The sequence below is a fragment of the Cryptotermes secundus genome, unplaced genomic scaffold (assembly GCF_002891405.2).
Source record: "Cryptotermes secundus unplaced genomic scaffold, Csec_1.0 scaffold1251, whole genome shotgun sequence".
NCBI classification, from domain to species: domain Eukaryota; kingdom Metazoa; phylum Arthropoda; class Insecta; order Blattodea; family Kalotermitidae; genus Cryptotermes; species Cryptotermes secundus.
The window spans coordinates 397,917-412,862 of NW_019721527.1; positions in this window are offsets into that span (position 1 = coordinate 397,917).

Consider the following 14,946-nt stretch of genomic DNA (forward strand, 5'->3'; position numbering starts at 1 on the left):
AGTGGTGTTGAGGATCACGATAGTGGCGACCGTGGTGGAGGTAGAAAAGAGAGAGGAAAAAACTTTTCGTACTTTTGCGCATGTCAAGACTTTGAAAGTACTTTACTCTTTCTTTCTTTCTTTCTCCTTTGTCTCTCATATTTCCCCACTCTTCACCCCTTTCATCGTGCAACCTTTCAGACGCAGCGCCCTTTTCTTGAGGTGCCGCGACGTGCGGCTCTCTGCCAGGACGGCAGTACAACCCGTCCCAAAATATTCAGCCTCGACCTACTTGCTAAGCAAGACGGCGAGCGAATGATGGTTCGATGCGCGGATAGAGAGAGACAGAAGTATAGGACTGCGACGCTGCGAGATTGCTTCCACTCGAAATAGTCTCGTTTCGTATGGCTACGAATATCGTTCAAACCGTCGCTTTTATTTCCCTTAATGCAACTATTATTGTGTGACTATTGCACTAAACCATCTCTCCATTGTAAGTTCAACAACATATTCCTCAGTAGATGGACCAATGGGCTTCGCGTTATTCTGAAAATGCTTTTCATATTTTCTTCTGCCCATCTATGCTTTTCCAGGATGTAAATCCGCCAACGATAACGAATTATTTTTTCCTATGAATCGGGAAAGAAATTAAGTTAAAATCAAACAAAGATATACATCGAAATATCACATATTAATAAAAAAGAATCTATTTCAGCTGCATGAAATTTAGAAATTTTACTATAATATCATTCGGGAAAATCCTGCTTTGTACTTAGGGCGGTATATCTGATATGCTGTGTGAGTTTGTGTTGGTTTCCTCAGCTTCTCAAGAATAATGCTGCGAAATTCTCTTGAAGTTGTTCACAATGACCTCCATACAAATTCTTACCTTCTCACCTTGATATCTTCCTTGGTTACCTTTGAAATTGAAAGAGTGTCGTGAAATAAATTAAGAATTGTTGATAAAATGCAGAACTTAATGTTCACAATTTATTGTCGAGGCTAAATACATTCTTTTGAGGCACTATGCTACAAGAAGGACGACCGCGGGTTCGATTCCCGATGAAGTCATTGGAGTTTTCAATTGACCTAATCCTTCCAGCCTGTTTGTGTGCATTTTTCTGTGTTTGTGTAAAGGTAGAGGCCTTGCGACGAGCTGCTGACCCGCCCAAGGAGTCCTACCGTATGTGGAAGATCTAGAAAAACCGAAGTGAACGGAGTTCATGGAGGTAGGCCTAGGCCCACTGGGGCTGTAGTGCCAAGGAAAAAAAAATCCTTCCAGTCTCTAACAGAAATGAATACCTGGAATCTTACTGGGGATAAAGGTCAGCCGGCGCTAAAGGCTGACAACATTACCGCCATCTGTGAGCCGACTGTCTAGAAAATGTGAAAGCCTCGACGTCTCACAAACCTATGGGCCTCCACGGCCTGTAACAGAGTTAGTTTTACTTTTACCTAATTACTTTCCTAATATGGGACCTCTGCCCTCCTGTGTGTTTATGCACAAAGAGCATGAAATGAACGCACAATGGAGTTGTGTTTCTTTTCTCTGAAGGTGATCGCGGAATTGGGTGAAATTTAGTATTGGGTTTTTAAACTTCAAGAAGGCTTGTGGAAGATATGTTTAGGCGTACTCCAGGGAAATGAAAATATTAATTCTCTTATTTTTAACTTAGCAAGTGTCTTAAATTTTTTAATGAACCACATGTCTTGTCATTTATTAAGAATTTATGAGTGTATGGATTTATAGATATATAAATAATATATTTCATGAATATATTCATGGAGTCATGCAAGTATGGAAAGACAACTGGTTGAATGGATGGGTAGAGCATATTTTCATTGTTCTTAATTAAGCATTTTGTCATGAAGGCGTAGGGGGAGTGGAGGTAAAGCTGCAGCATCTTTAACCTTGGCTCCGGATGGAAGGGTCTGGTGAGCTTCGCGCGCCGGCCACTTTACCCCTGGGGAAAGAGACCCCTGTACATATCGGATAGTAGCCTAGGTGAACCCCACAGTCGGTCTGGACGTTTCGGAGTAGAGTCGAATCTCTTGCCCTGCCTGGATTGAATGAATGGATGGGGTATTGATAAAGTGACCACAACTATCAAAAGTTAAGACATAATATTTTTAGGTAAGGTAATACATTTCCAGTGGAGAAGCAGGGTTTCATCATGAAGTCTTGGGTAGTCGCTTGGCAGAGGTGGGACAGAGAGAGAGTGTGTGTTTGGTGTGGGGGAGGGAAGGAAAGGGTTACAAGATGGAGAGGAGAGAGTCTCTCGTTGTCTTGGAAACAAGAACACCATCTCCCTGGAGATCCTTCCTACTCTTTTCATGTTCTACTTATCCCTAAGGACGAGACCTGTCTCGCAGTCAGCGAGGCGCCTCATAGGGGTCTGCTGGAGGCGTATTAGGAAAGGTGACTCAAATTCTAGAGCTCTCCGATGGTAATATTATCCATGACAGTTCTCACCCTAGCTCCAGAGTTTCTGTGTATCCACAGTCTCTCTAGAGTTTGTTGTATGATGTCTGCTACACTCAACGCATACGGAGAGGTCATTAACCTAAATCAGGCCACGACCACTTCCACATACTACAAGATTCTCTTTTTACTATCATCGGATACTCTCTCATTCTTCGTAGCATGCACTTAGCAGTTGATACAATGTCATAATATTCTGCTTCGTATTTAGAACATCCGGGGAACAAATCTTGACCCCCAGTCCGCCGATCCTGATAGAAATGTTGCATGGTTTCCTTCAGTCCCTTCTGAAAAATGCCGGGTTCTTCCTAAATTCTCTTCAATTCTTAATGCGCTGATCTCTCACTCTCATTCGACCCTGTACACATAATCTGACTTACAGTACGTGTCGTTAAACAAACGGAAATAAGTCAGTATATACACGTATGTGAGTCAGGACAGCGCAGTCGGTATAGCGACTGGCTATGGGCTCGACGGCCGATGGGTCGGACTTCGAGTTTCGATAGCAAGTGGTCCAGACCGGTCCTGGAACTCATCCACGTTCCTACCCAATGGGTACAGAGGCATTTCCCGGAGTAAAGCGTCTAGGGGGCGAGGCTGACCACTCATATCTAACTAGTGCTGAGATCAAGAATATATGGATCTGTACATCCACTTCCCCATGTGTCTTCATGGCACAGTTCTTAATTAGTTACTAGAGGGACATCTATGGCTCTAGAGCCCTTTGTTGGACCTTGGCCGCTTTTTCAGTTTATAAATCTTTTACATGCCGGGCACGGTAGCCGAGCGGTCTGCACCGTCTTCGCTCGTTTGGAAACACGGGATCGTAGGTTCACATCCTACTCAAGGCATGGATGTCTTGATGTTTATACGTGTGTTCGCGTTTTTCTGTCTTTGTCTACAGGTAGAGGCCTTGCGACTAGTTGATCATCGCCTGAGGAGTCCTACCGAATGTCTAAGATTCAGTAAACCGAGTGAAACGGAGAGTTTCCTGGAGGAAGGCCAATGCCTAAATTGGGGCTGTAGAGCCAAAGGAAAAGAAATCTTTTACACAGTCGGTACTACTCCTTGGACGGGGATCAGCCCGTCTCAAGGCCGGTATCTGCAGACAGGACAACACAAACACAGAATAAACGCACAGAGACATCCATTCCTCAAGTGGTTTTCGAAACCACGATCCCAATGTTTGAACGGGCGAAGACAGTTGATGTCTTAGACTGCGCGGCCACAAGCACAGGACAACTTTACCTTATTATCGTCAATTTATTTGTTACTTTCAAAATTTCTCTGGCGTTGCTTTCATGTTATGTGAGTTAATTATATATGATAGCCTCAGGCTCTGAAAATTATCTATGCAGGCACTAGATACTGTTCTTGTTCATACAGAGCAGTGAACACCAACACGCCACGTGATAGCTGTAGTCATAAACCACAAGGATATTGCATGCTATACCTCAGTACAAAGAACTTCCCCCACCCCTCGAATGACTCCATTACGCTGTGACGAGGGCAACACGGACACAGTTAAACTGGGTGTGTAAAACCCACCTCTACTGTCACATCATTAATTTCTGGTTCTTCTGTAAATACTATAGGCGTTAAGAGAAGCTGGTACCTAAATGTTGAAGAGAACGTTTGGACATAATTTGGAATGAATTAACAGGAGGATATACAAGATTAAATAAAAACGGCTTGCACAGTTTTGAATTCTCATCTAATACACATATTATGGCGCATTTGCTCAAAGCAAGAAGAGTGGAGGCAGTGAAACAACCGTTGCTAGTTAACGACCCGAACACAAGCAGCAGGGAACGCGTCACGTATGCTGTGAAGTCAAGCAACAATAGCGTCATTCTCTGTGGGTCCGCACCGATCTCGTTGCTACGCAGCTGTGCGATAAACACATCTCTGCTGCAGGGATTTAACATGCAATAATAGAGGAAACCATGTTTTCTCGGATCCGTGCCGATCCTATATAACGTGGATGTCACGCAGCTATAATGAGAACAGCATACAGATTTTTAACAGAGAAGTTTTAAGGAATGAGTCCAAACGCAAGTCCTAGGTGTACATGGGACAGTAATATTAAAATTCATTTTGAGGACTGAGTATAGACTGTACATATTCGGCTCAAGATAGGATCTATTTGTGGGCTCTTATTAACACGGTAATGAATTTCCAGGTTCCGTAAAATTCGAGGAATGTCTTAGCCAGCTGAACATCTGTCAGACACGTTACCGGAGATTTCATTAGTTAGCTGCGTGGTGGCCTTATACTTCCATAGAGGAGAGTCTTCATTTGAACTGGTAGCCTGAGGTAGACCACGAACAATAATAGTCACTATATCCAAGAGTGTGGACTAGATTCCAACCGGGTACTCCCAGGTATAAGTCTGCTGTGTTACCGATACATCAGTCTGAATACATTGCTTAAGCTTTTCCCCAGGTTCCACAGTTAGCTCGGCGGCTTATCCTTTTGATACAGCCAAGTCTTTCCTAGTTTCTGTCCAGACAGCTTCTGGGATGTCTAAAAGAAGCCACCGCAATTTTCTACCCTATTCTTCCCATTTCATAATTTACAATCATCCTACCATTTGGGAAAGTCGTCCCTGTGCTTAATTAATTAAGCAGTATGTCATGAAGGCATATATCTCAGTCGGCAGAGCGATGGGCTAAGGGCTTGATGACCCTGGTTCGGTTCTCGGCATGGCAAAATTTTTCTTTCTCTCACAGCGTCTAGACCGACTCTGGAACCCACCCAGCCAACGGGTACGGGGGCCGATTTGGTCGGAGGTTAATCGGCCGAGGCATGAAGCTGACATTCACCTTCATCTAATGCCGAGGTTAAGAAAGGTAGAGCTGTATCTCTACTTCCCCATATCTTTATGACGTAGTGCTTATTTAATTAAGATCAGGGACAACTTTACCTTTATATAACATTTGAAGCTACATAGATTGAGCAGTTGAGAAAGTCCCTTTAAAGAAACGAGGAAGACCGCTCTGTGAGACTTGTACAGTCTGCCGAGGCTCGACTGTCGTCCTGAATGCCTACTTGGCCCCTTTCCTTGTACTCTCCCAGTAACAAAAAGTGGGCGCATGGCCATTCGTGTTGTTGAGTCATTACTCATTATAATTACTCGCTATTATTTCCTCCGTTAGCGTATGTTTCCACACTCCAGCACGGTACCACTTTGTGCCATGTCACGCCTCAGTTTATCGCTTGCTACAAAATGACATGTCTGTCGCGTTGTGTTCGAGAGGTCGAGTATTCAATTATTCGATTCTCGAGAGTAGTTAACCTCAATTCCCGGAGACAAATACTAGTCCTTCCCGGTTATCTTCATAAGTATCTATTAATCTAGTACATATCCGTTGAAAGACAAGTTAAAATAATTTTATTTTCTAGTATAAACTGCGAGAGTGTCAAAAGATTAGAAATATTTTGAACAGTATTCTTTACTCAGGTACTGTTAATTCTGAGATGTTAGACAGGCCTGGCCAGCCAGGAAGTTACAACTTCGTATCAACGTTAGAGCTAGAAATCTTGCCTCGAATTATAACACTACTTAATGACTGCCGAATTATATTAGAATGTTAAATTTAAAGAGTTTTGATGATGGAGTGATATATTTTCTAAAAATATGATTTTGAAGTTTGTCCATCGTTTGAGATTATTAAAACCACTAGCTTTAGGTACCGGTACTATTTTGCTATTTCCCTTACTCAGATGAAGGAGAACGTACTTGTGGACCCTCCGGTACAGCTACTCTTTCCTGCCCATTATTTGAGGGCACATAATGAGAGGTCCAACACTGGAGTTTCATTCGTGCCTTGTTCACTGAATGGAAGAAAGAGAACCAGTCTCTGAAACGTAGTGTTTTAATAAACTCACATGAGAGACAAAGTTAAAAGTAAGATTTCTGAACCATCTACTGGAAGACTCTACAACATGATGAAGCATCATGTTACACTAGTTAATGATTTGATTTGCGTTAGCAGTCTTGAAGATGCAACTTCTTGTTGTGCTCGTAACATTTGGTGCTAGACTTTGTCACTTTTTAGCATGCTTTCCTCATTTTGAAACAAATGGAAGTAGGCTTATGCGATCTCCATGTTGTATTATTTTTATCAATATCTTTCTACTTCGTGTTTCGATCTTATATGGTCATCATCAGGTAGAAAATTTTATAAAATTGCTTCACTGTGCTGCTTTTCTTTAGTTCAGTATTCTAAAAGGAAAAGTTTATATTGTGATTGGACACACGTCATGCAGGATAGCCTAATTCCATCTGATATTCAAACCGTGTACTTCCCGAATAGACATAACAAATAAAAGACGAAGTTTTTTTTAAATAGTGCTTCTTAAAGAAGAGGGGTTGCCTTGTTTTGGGGTCCTTATGAACGACTACCAAGAAGATCATCATAGGGAGATCTAATTGCTAATTATAATGATATTTATGAAAATACCTACAATTATATTTCTTTATTAAAGTATTAAATTTTGATGTATTATTTCTTGATCGTTTAGCTTTTACTTATTTTTGTTTACAACCCTCAGAACTATATGATATATTTAATTCTGTCAAAATATTGTCACGCGTATTAGTGACTATAGACGGGTTTTTGGATTGGATGATTTGATTTGTTGACACCTGGTACACACAACTCAGGACTACAGGCAATTATAGCGCTATCGCTGTTCTACACACTTTACAGTTAAACATTCCTCACGTACTAGGATTTTCAGTCTCCACTAGTCGTATTCTGGCAACGGATTTATAACAGTCTCACTCTCACTTCAGATCACACGCGAATTCTTCTTGTCACAGTCTAATTCCTTTCTTGCCATTATTCTGCAGCTCCCAATTCCGAAGACTCGACTAAATTCAGTTCCTAGGTCATATCCCGGCAGTCAGACGTCCAGAAACTCTATTCTTCACTCTTAATTCGACTACTGCTCTGCTCTATGCTGCCGAATACTTTCTATAACCACTTTGCACGATCCACGAAGAAAACGGCCTCTATTGTTAAGGAGACGTGTTGACTGGTCCGTTGCCTAGCAATGGGCGTTATATTGTTTAGCGCCTACGCTTGCGCTGGAATGTGTTTACCGAGTCTTTGCGTAGCAATGGATCTATACGACACAGTAGTTTCTTCTTATTTTCTCGTTGGAAAAATAAGGAGCCTCCTTCCATGTGGACTCCTACGGTATATAAAGCCACAGCAGGGTGCTCTGATGTAAGTAAAGTGAAGACTACGTCAACTATACAGCTGACGTATGGTCTGTGAATGTTCCATAACTTTCGACACGTCTAGGTACTATTTCTGTTCCACAGACAGACAGACAGACAGACAGAGAGTTGGAGTCATTGGTGTTTTCTAGTTTGTTCGTTGATTATTGAGAGTTTCGTGGGCTGGCCTTGAAAAGTGGAAACCTCTGTGGCAGAGTATGTTACAACAAGAGCGACATAAAGGAAGTATTCAGACTGAAACTGACGGCAGTAGAGATTCCAGATATAACCCTCTAGCTTGTAACGAGGCATCTGGGTATTTGCAGTTTATATTAATTGTTAAGAACAAGACATCCATAAAGTGTAACAAACATTTACTAAAATGTTGAAGAAATGAAATAGTCTTACACTTTTCTGTCCTTTAGGACAATATTCAAGGACTCGTGTTATAGAACGGGTTTGCCTACCTGCACATTTAAAATCACAGTAAACCCTCGTTATAACGGACTATCACGGAGAGGACAGCGCGTCAGTTATCATCGATGTCCGCTATAACCGAGAGCAGGGGTACTCACGGAAGTACACCCTAGGACACACAGCCACCATCTGCAATAAACATAGAAAAACAAAGTTTTGTTTTTTAAAGGTTTTTATTTTGGGGTTATTTTTTATTTCAAATATTTTTCTAATTAAAAACCATAGAGTCAGTGATGTTAGGCAGATAGAAATGCACACAGCTGAGCCGTTAGTACCTGATCCCAGCCCTTTTGAGGTTGAACTTGCCATTGCAAAATTGAAAAGATATAAATCGCCCAGGTAGTGATCAAATTTCGGCAGAACTTTTTCAAGCAGGAGGCGAAATATTACATTCTAAGATACACAAGCTAATTACTTCTATTTGGCATACGGAAAAATTGCCTGATAAGTGGAAGGAGTCTATTATTGTACCAGTTCGCAAGAAGGGTGATAAAACTGACTGTAGTAATTATTGGGGATATCACTGCTAACAACTTCATACAAAATTTTATCCAATATTCTTCTTTCATTAAGTCCACACATAGAAGAAATTATTGGGGATCATCAGTGTGGGTTTCGACGTAACAGATCAACTACAGATCAGATCATTTGCATTCGTCAGATATTGGAGAAAAATGGGAGTAAAATGAGACAGTACATCAGCTCTTTGTAGACTTCAAGAAAGCCTATGATTCAGTTAGGAGGGAAGTATTGTACAATATTCTGATAGAGTTTGGGATACCCATGAAACTAGTTAGGTTGATTAAAATGTGTTTAAACGAAACGTATAGTAAAGTCCGTGTAGGTAAACATTTGTCTGATAAATTTCCTATCCAGAATAGTCTAAGACAAGGAGATGCTTTATCACAACTCCTTTTCAACTTTGCTTCAGAATCTGCCATTAGGAAGGTCCAGGAAAACCAGGAGGGACTGAAATTAAATGGGACATATCAGCTGTTGGTTTATGCTGATGGTGTGAGTCTACTGGGTGACAATATACATACCATAATGAAAAACACACAAACTTTAATTGACTCAAGTAAAGAGGTTGATCTGAAGTGAACACAGAGAAAACTAAGTATATGCTGCTGTCTCGTCACCAAAATGCAGGGAAAAATTATGACATAACGTAGTAAACAGATGTTTTGAAAATGTGGCACAGTTCAGATATTTGGGAACGACGATAACAAATCAAAACCTGACTGAAGAAGAAATTAAGAGGAGATTGAACTCGGGTAATACTTGCTGTTCAAAAACATAAAACTTAAAATATACAAAAGTATAATTTTGCTGTGGTTCTGTATGGGTGTGAAACTTGGTCTCTGACATTAAGGGAGGAACATAGACTGAGGGTGTTTGAGAACATGTTGTTGAGGAGAATATTTTGACCGAAGAGGGATGAAGTGACAGGAGGTTGGAGAAAACTGCATAATGAGGAGCTTCATAACTTGTACTCTTCTCCAAGTATAATTAATATGACCAAGTCAAGGAGGATGAGACGGGCAGGGCATGTAGCATGAATGTCGGAGAAAAGGAATGCATAGAGGATATTGGTGGGAAAGCCAGAAGGAAAGAGACCACTGGGAAAACCAATGCGTAGGTGGGTGGACAATATTAAAATTGACCTTATAGAAATAGGATGGTATGGTATGGATTGGATTGATCTGGCTCAGGATAGGGACCAGTGGAAGGCTCTTGTGAACACGGTAATGAACGTTCGGGTTACATAAAATGCTGTGAAATTCTTAAGTAGCTGCAGAATTGGCGGCCACTCAAGAAGGGCTCAGCTCCACGAGTAAGAGTAAGTAAGTAAGTAAGTAAGTAANATGGTATGGTATGGATTGGATTGATCTGGCTCAGGATAGGGACCAGTGGAAGGCTCTTGTGAACACGGTAATGTCCGTTATATCCGGGTCCATTTTTATGAATATTTACTGTATATCAAAAAATCTTAAAATGAGGGTTCGGGTCGCCGACATTTCAACCAGCACCTTACCCACACGGACACTAGCATGAAACACAAGAAAACAAGCATTACTCTGTGAAACACGTTAAAACAACTTAATAACACGCCCCTATGGATCTTAGAGTCACAGGATGGAGTGGTATGGACTAGATTCATCTGGCTCAGGATAGGGACCGGTGGAAGGCCGTTGTGAACACGGTAATGAATCTTCGGGTTTCGTAAAATATTAAAATATTCTTGAGAAACTGCACAACTGGTGGCTTCTCAAAAGTGCTAAGCTCCAAGGGGTTAGTTCTCTGAAGACAGCAACAAGTACCCATCTTATTCATGTATGCGTACTTAGAAGAAATGCTTATAGTAGAGCTTTAAGGTTTTCAGATATAATTTTAAATGTATAAGCAATCTTCTGTTACACGAGCAGATAAAAATGGTTCTATAGAACCGAAAAATATACTCAGTGTTTTAGGAAAAGTTTGTTTCACTTCACTGTGGCCTTGTTCTGTAACAATTACTCTCCAGATTCATTTTATTTTTTTTTTAGTTATCCGGTTCGTATCTCGGAAGGTTTTCCACCAACCCAGAAGAAGAGTTTCCCTCCTCCTCTCCATACAGACGCTGCGATAATACGTACAAATATTCTACTACTGCCTCCTTCCAAATTATTATCTCATCATTCATAATTGTCTTTCCTTTTTATTGGATGTTGTACGGCGTGACATCTGCAACTGAAATAACGGCGCTAGCTTATGAATACATCACGTCATCAAATACCTCCTTTCCTGGTTGAGGTATTCTGTGGTTTTCTTCGGTCACTACACAAAAATTCCTTGATACTACATCGGCTACGCGATGATCACTTCCCTTCAAATTTCTATGAATTCATCAGTCAGCCAATTAGCGACGCAGTATAGTGTACATACTAATAGGGCCCTCACATGAACAGAACAAAGACCTCTTGACAGGCTGTATGAAACCCTCTGCTATACGTCATAATCGGCATTAAATATTTATACAAGTATTATGTTTCTGGATATTATCCATCATCCACCATCTTGTTTTTAACGTTTCGGAAACTGGATTCTGTCTCCGTCTTTAGGTAAAACCTACTGTAGAGATAGCGAGTAGCTCTATCGAGTGGGCCCAACTGAGTAGGTTTTATCTGAAGACGGAGACAGGATCCAGTCTCCGAAATGTTGTGTGTTTCAAATACAAACAGGATGATGGCTAATGTCCAGAAACATAATATTTGTATTATTGTACCATCGTCAAAAACTTCCAGAGGTGGATATTTTTATATGTGCTTTTATTAAATGCATCTAAATTTTAGTATTCTTCTAGTGTTAAGATTATGACTCCAGGTACGGACTTCGAGCATCCGATCCCTTATCCTCCCACCCCCACGGCTGGTGATGTTGGTAATAATTTATATTTTACATGGAAACAGTCACAGGTTTTACACTTAGTCTTACACGACAGAGAAGGTGTCGACTGCCGGCGCAAGGTATCTTAAATTTAACGTGCAAATCGAACCGCGGTGTGGAGCGCACTAAAGGAAAGGTGATTATTATGACATAGTTCCCTGAAATGAGAAACCTCAGTTTTGGAAAAAGCAAGAGCTGAAATCTGGTAGAAACCATCTCGCCTGTTTCTTTGGGACCTTGAATGTGATTAGTGATTAACAAGAATCAATAAGGGATTACTATGATTTTGGCCTTCGTCGATCTGCCGGTATTCTAAAGAACATTAAAGAACACAACGTTTCGGAAACTGGATCTGTTTACTTCCTCAGATGAGGGAATGGGAGGCACTCTGTTTGTGGTGGTCCAGTGAGTTAGGTTAGCTCTTTCTAACAGACCCAACAGAGTAGGTGTCTCCTAGCCCCTCACCTGGAGACGGAAACAGATCCAGTTTCTGAAATACTGTGTTTCTTAGAATACCGGACAAGGGACAAAGTCCAAAACCCCGATAATTCTGAGTGTTATATACCATCGTCGGTCGGTCACGGTAGCCGAGTGGTCTAAGGCATTAACTGTGTTCGCTCGCTCTGAAGCTGGGATCGTGGGTTCCAATTCCACACAAGGCATGGATGTTTGATGTGTGTATGCGTTTATTCTGTGNGGAAGCCGGGATCTGATGTGTGTATGCGTTCATTCTGTGTTTGGGTAGAGTCTTGCGACAAGCTGATCACCCGTACAAGGAGTCCTACCGTCTGTAAAATGGTAATGAAACTGAATAAAATCAGAGTCCGGGGCTATACAGCCAGTGAAAAAAAGCATACCATCGCCAGAGTTCTTTAGGATCTATTAGAACGAGTGCGGTAGAGGAAACAGTACTGAAGCAGGGTATGGCAGGGTATGTTGTTTATAAATTATTTTGCCAGACGCGTAGAGAGAAATTGGCCCAGTGTATGAAATTTTACTCTTCGGCGCACGAGGAGTCTGTGGGATTCAGGAAGATCGTTTTCTGTGCCCCATGTTCACAAAGATTAATAAAATCACAGATTTTCCTGGGGAAAAGCTGAAAACGTCATATTAGAGAACTATGTGCATTTAATAAAATGTGATATGATTGCATATTTTTCATGTATCGTGAAAAATATATCATATTTAAAAAAGAATTATGATAGTTTCATTCTTGAAATTCTTTCTCTTAATTTGCAGAACACTGTTCAGCCTCTTGATTACTGTATACAATATTTTAAAGAATTACCTTCTTTCCTCTATATCACATGTTCATAAAGTTTTGATTATTTCTGACGATGGAATCAGCCCCGGTTCCGTGCCGTCCTTATATATATATTCCCAGTGCACTGTGTGATAAATCACAGCTCCAGTTAGGCATGAGCATAATATTTTGACCTTCAGACGGCTCCTTATAGTTTCAAACATTGATGAATTATATGTCTGCATTAGTAAAAGGTAAAGTTGTCTCTGTGTTTAACTATCAAGTACTGCGCCATAAAGGCGAATGGGGGAGTGGATGTATAGATCTATATTTTCTTGACTTCAGCACCCGCTGGAGGTGAGTGGTTAGTTTCACGCCACGGCTGCTTTACCCCCTGGGAAAGAGCCCCCGCTATCCATTGGATAGGAGGCTAGGTGGACTCCAGATCCGGGTCTGGAAGACGTGAGGAAGAGAAAATTGTTTCCCTACTGGGACTCGAACTCCGACCCCTCGGTCCTTTAGCCCGTAGCCAGTCGCTATACCGACAACGCTATAAATTAAAGAAAATTGGCCAAATTTTACAGATGCATAATCCGAACCAAATTTATGAAAATAATAATGAATGTGGGACTAAAAGTGGTGGAAATTTTAGAAAATAGAAGGCTGAATATTGTAAAGATAACATTAATTAATTTGAAATAAGGAAAACAAAAATATTATTGAAGGAAGGCTGCCAAATTATCTGATCTTAGGCTATCGCACTGTACACTTGTTTCGGGGTACGTCCTTCTCTAAGTCGGCCGCTTCGAGAGAGATCCTTTGTAGTGGTACTGCGCAATCGCAACATTTCTGCATAAGCAGAACAGCAGGAACTAACGAGGTCAGAACCTGCGATCCCAGAGTTCTCTCGGCTGTATTCACTTGTTCCTCCTCTGTGTACTTGAGCTGTTTGTGACGTCGTGATACTTGGTACGCTCTACAATTCAGAGGTTCGGAAATTATGCAGAGTGCCTTCCATGGTACTTGAAAGCGGCGCTGCTAATTGTGAAGCGGTTGAGACACGGAAAGGTAATCAAGCCTCGTCCCCGGTCCGGAATAATTGGCGTCCACCTGAACGAGGGAACAAAGTGGCCGGACCCATTATTAAGTCAACCCTCAGCATTCCGTGATACAATCCGCTCAAGTCATTCGTACTAAATAACTTCATGATCCAGTGTCTTTCTTCAGAAAACGGCAGTTGCTAATCTGGCCAAGATATACCTCGCCTTTATAGAATCTCAACCTTTCTTAGCGACTAAGATTAATAAAATCTTTTTTGTATATTAGTTATGTTACGTGATTAAAATGAGTGACATTTCAGAGACCACCATTTTTAACCACTTAACATGGTCGATAGCCAAGATTTTTTGTTCATTACCTTGTTCACAATAGTCTACTACTGGCTTGTATTCCGAACCAGCTGAATCCAGTACACATTTCATTTCAGTAGAACTGATATTCGTTTGACAAATGAGAGGCCATTGGCTGATTCTTAGAAAATGGTAATAAAACTTCAGGTTTCATAAAAGGCAGAAAATTTGTCAGTTACTCTAGGATAATAGATCATTGAAGGTCGCAGTGTGAGGGCCAGTTTTATGGCTCACCCCTCATACTCATACTCTACGCCGTCTGTACTGCATGTTACTTATTCCGTTGCTCTATTTTAATAATATTCTACTATATAAGAACATGACTTTACTTACAGCTTCTCTGCTAGTACACCGGGCTACTCTTAGAGCCCCGGTCACCACTTACAGCTTCTCTGCTAGAACACCGGGCTACTCTTAGAGCCCCAGTCACTACTTACAACTTCTCTGGTGGTACACCAGGCTACTCTTAAAGCCCCAGTCACTACTTACAGCTTCTCTGCTAGTACATCAGGCTACTCTTAGAGCCCCAGTCACTACTTACAGCTTCTCTGTTAGTACATCAGGCTACTCTTAGAGCCCCAGTCACTACTTACAACTTCTCTGTTAGTACATCAGGCTACTCTTAGAGCCCCAGTCACTACTTACAACTTCTCTGCTAGTACACCAGGCTACTCTTAGAGCCCCAGTCACTACTTACAGC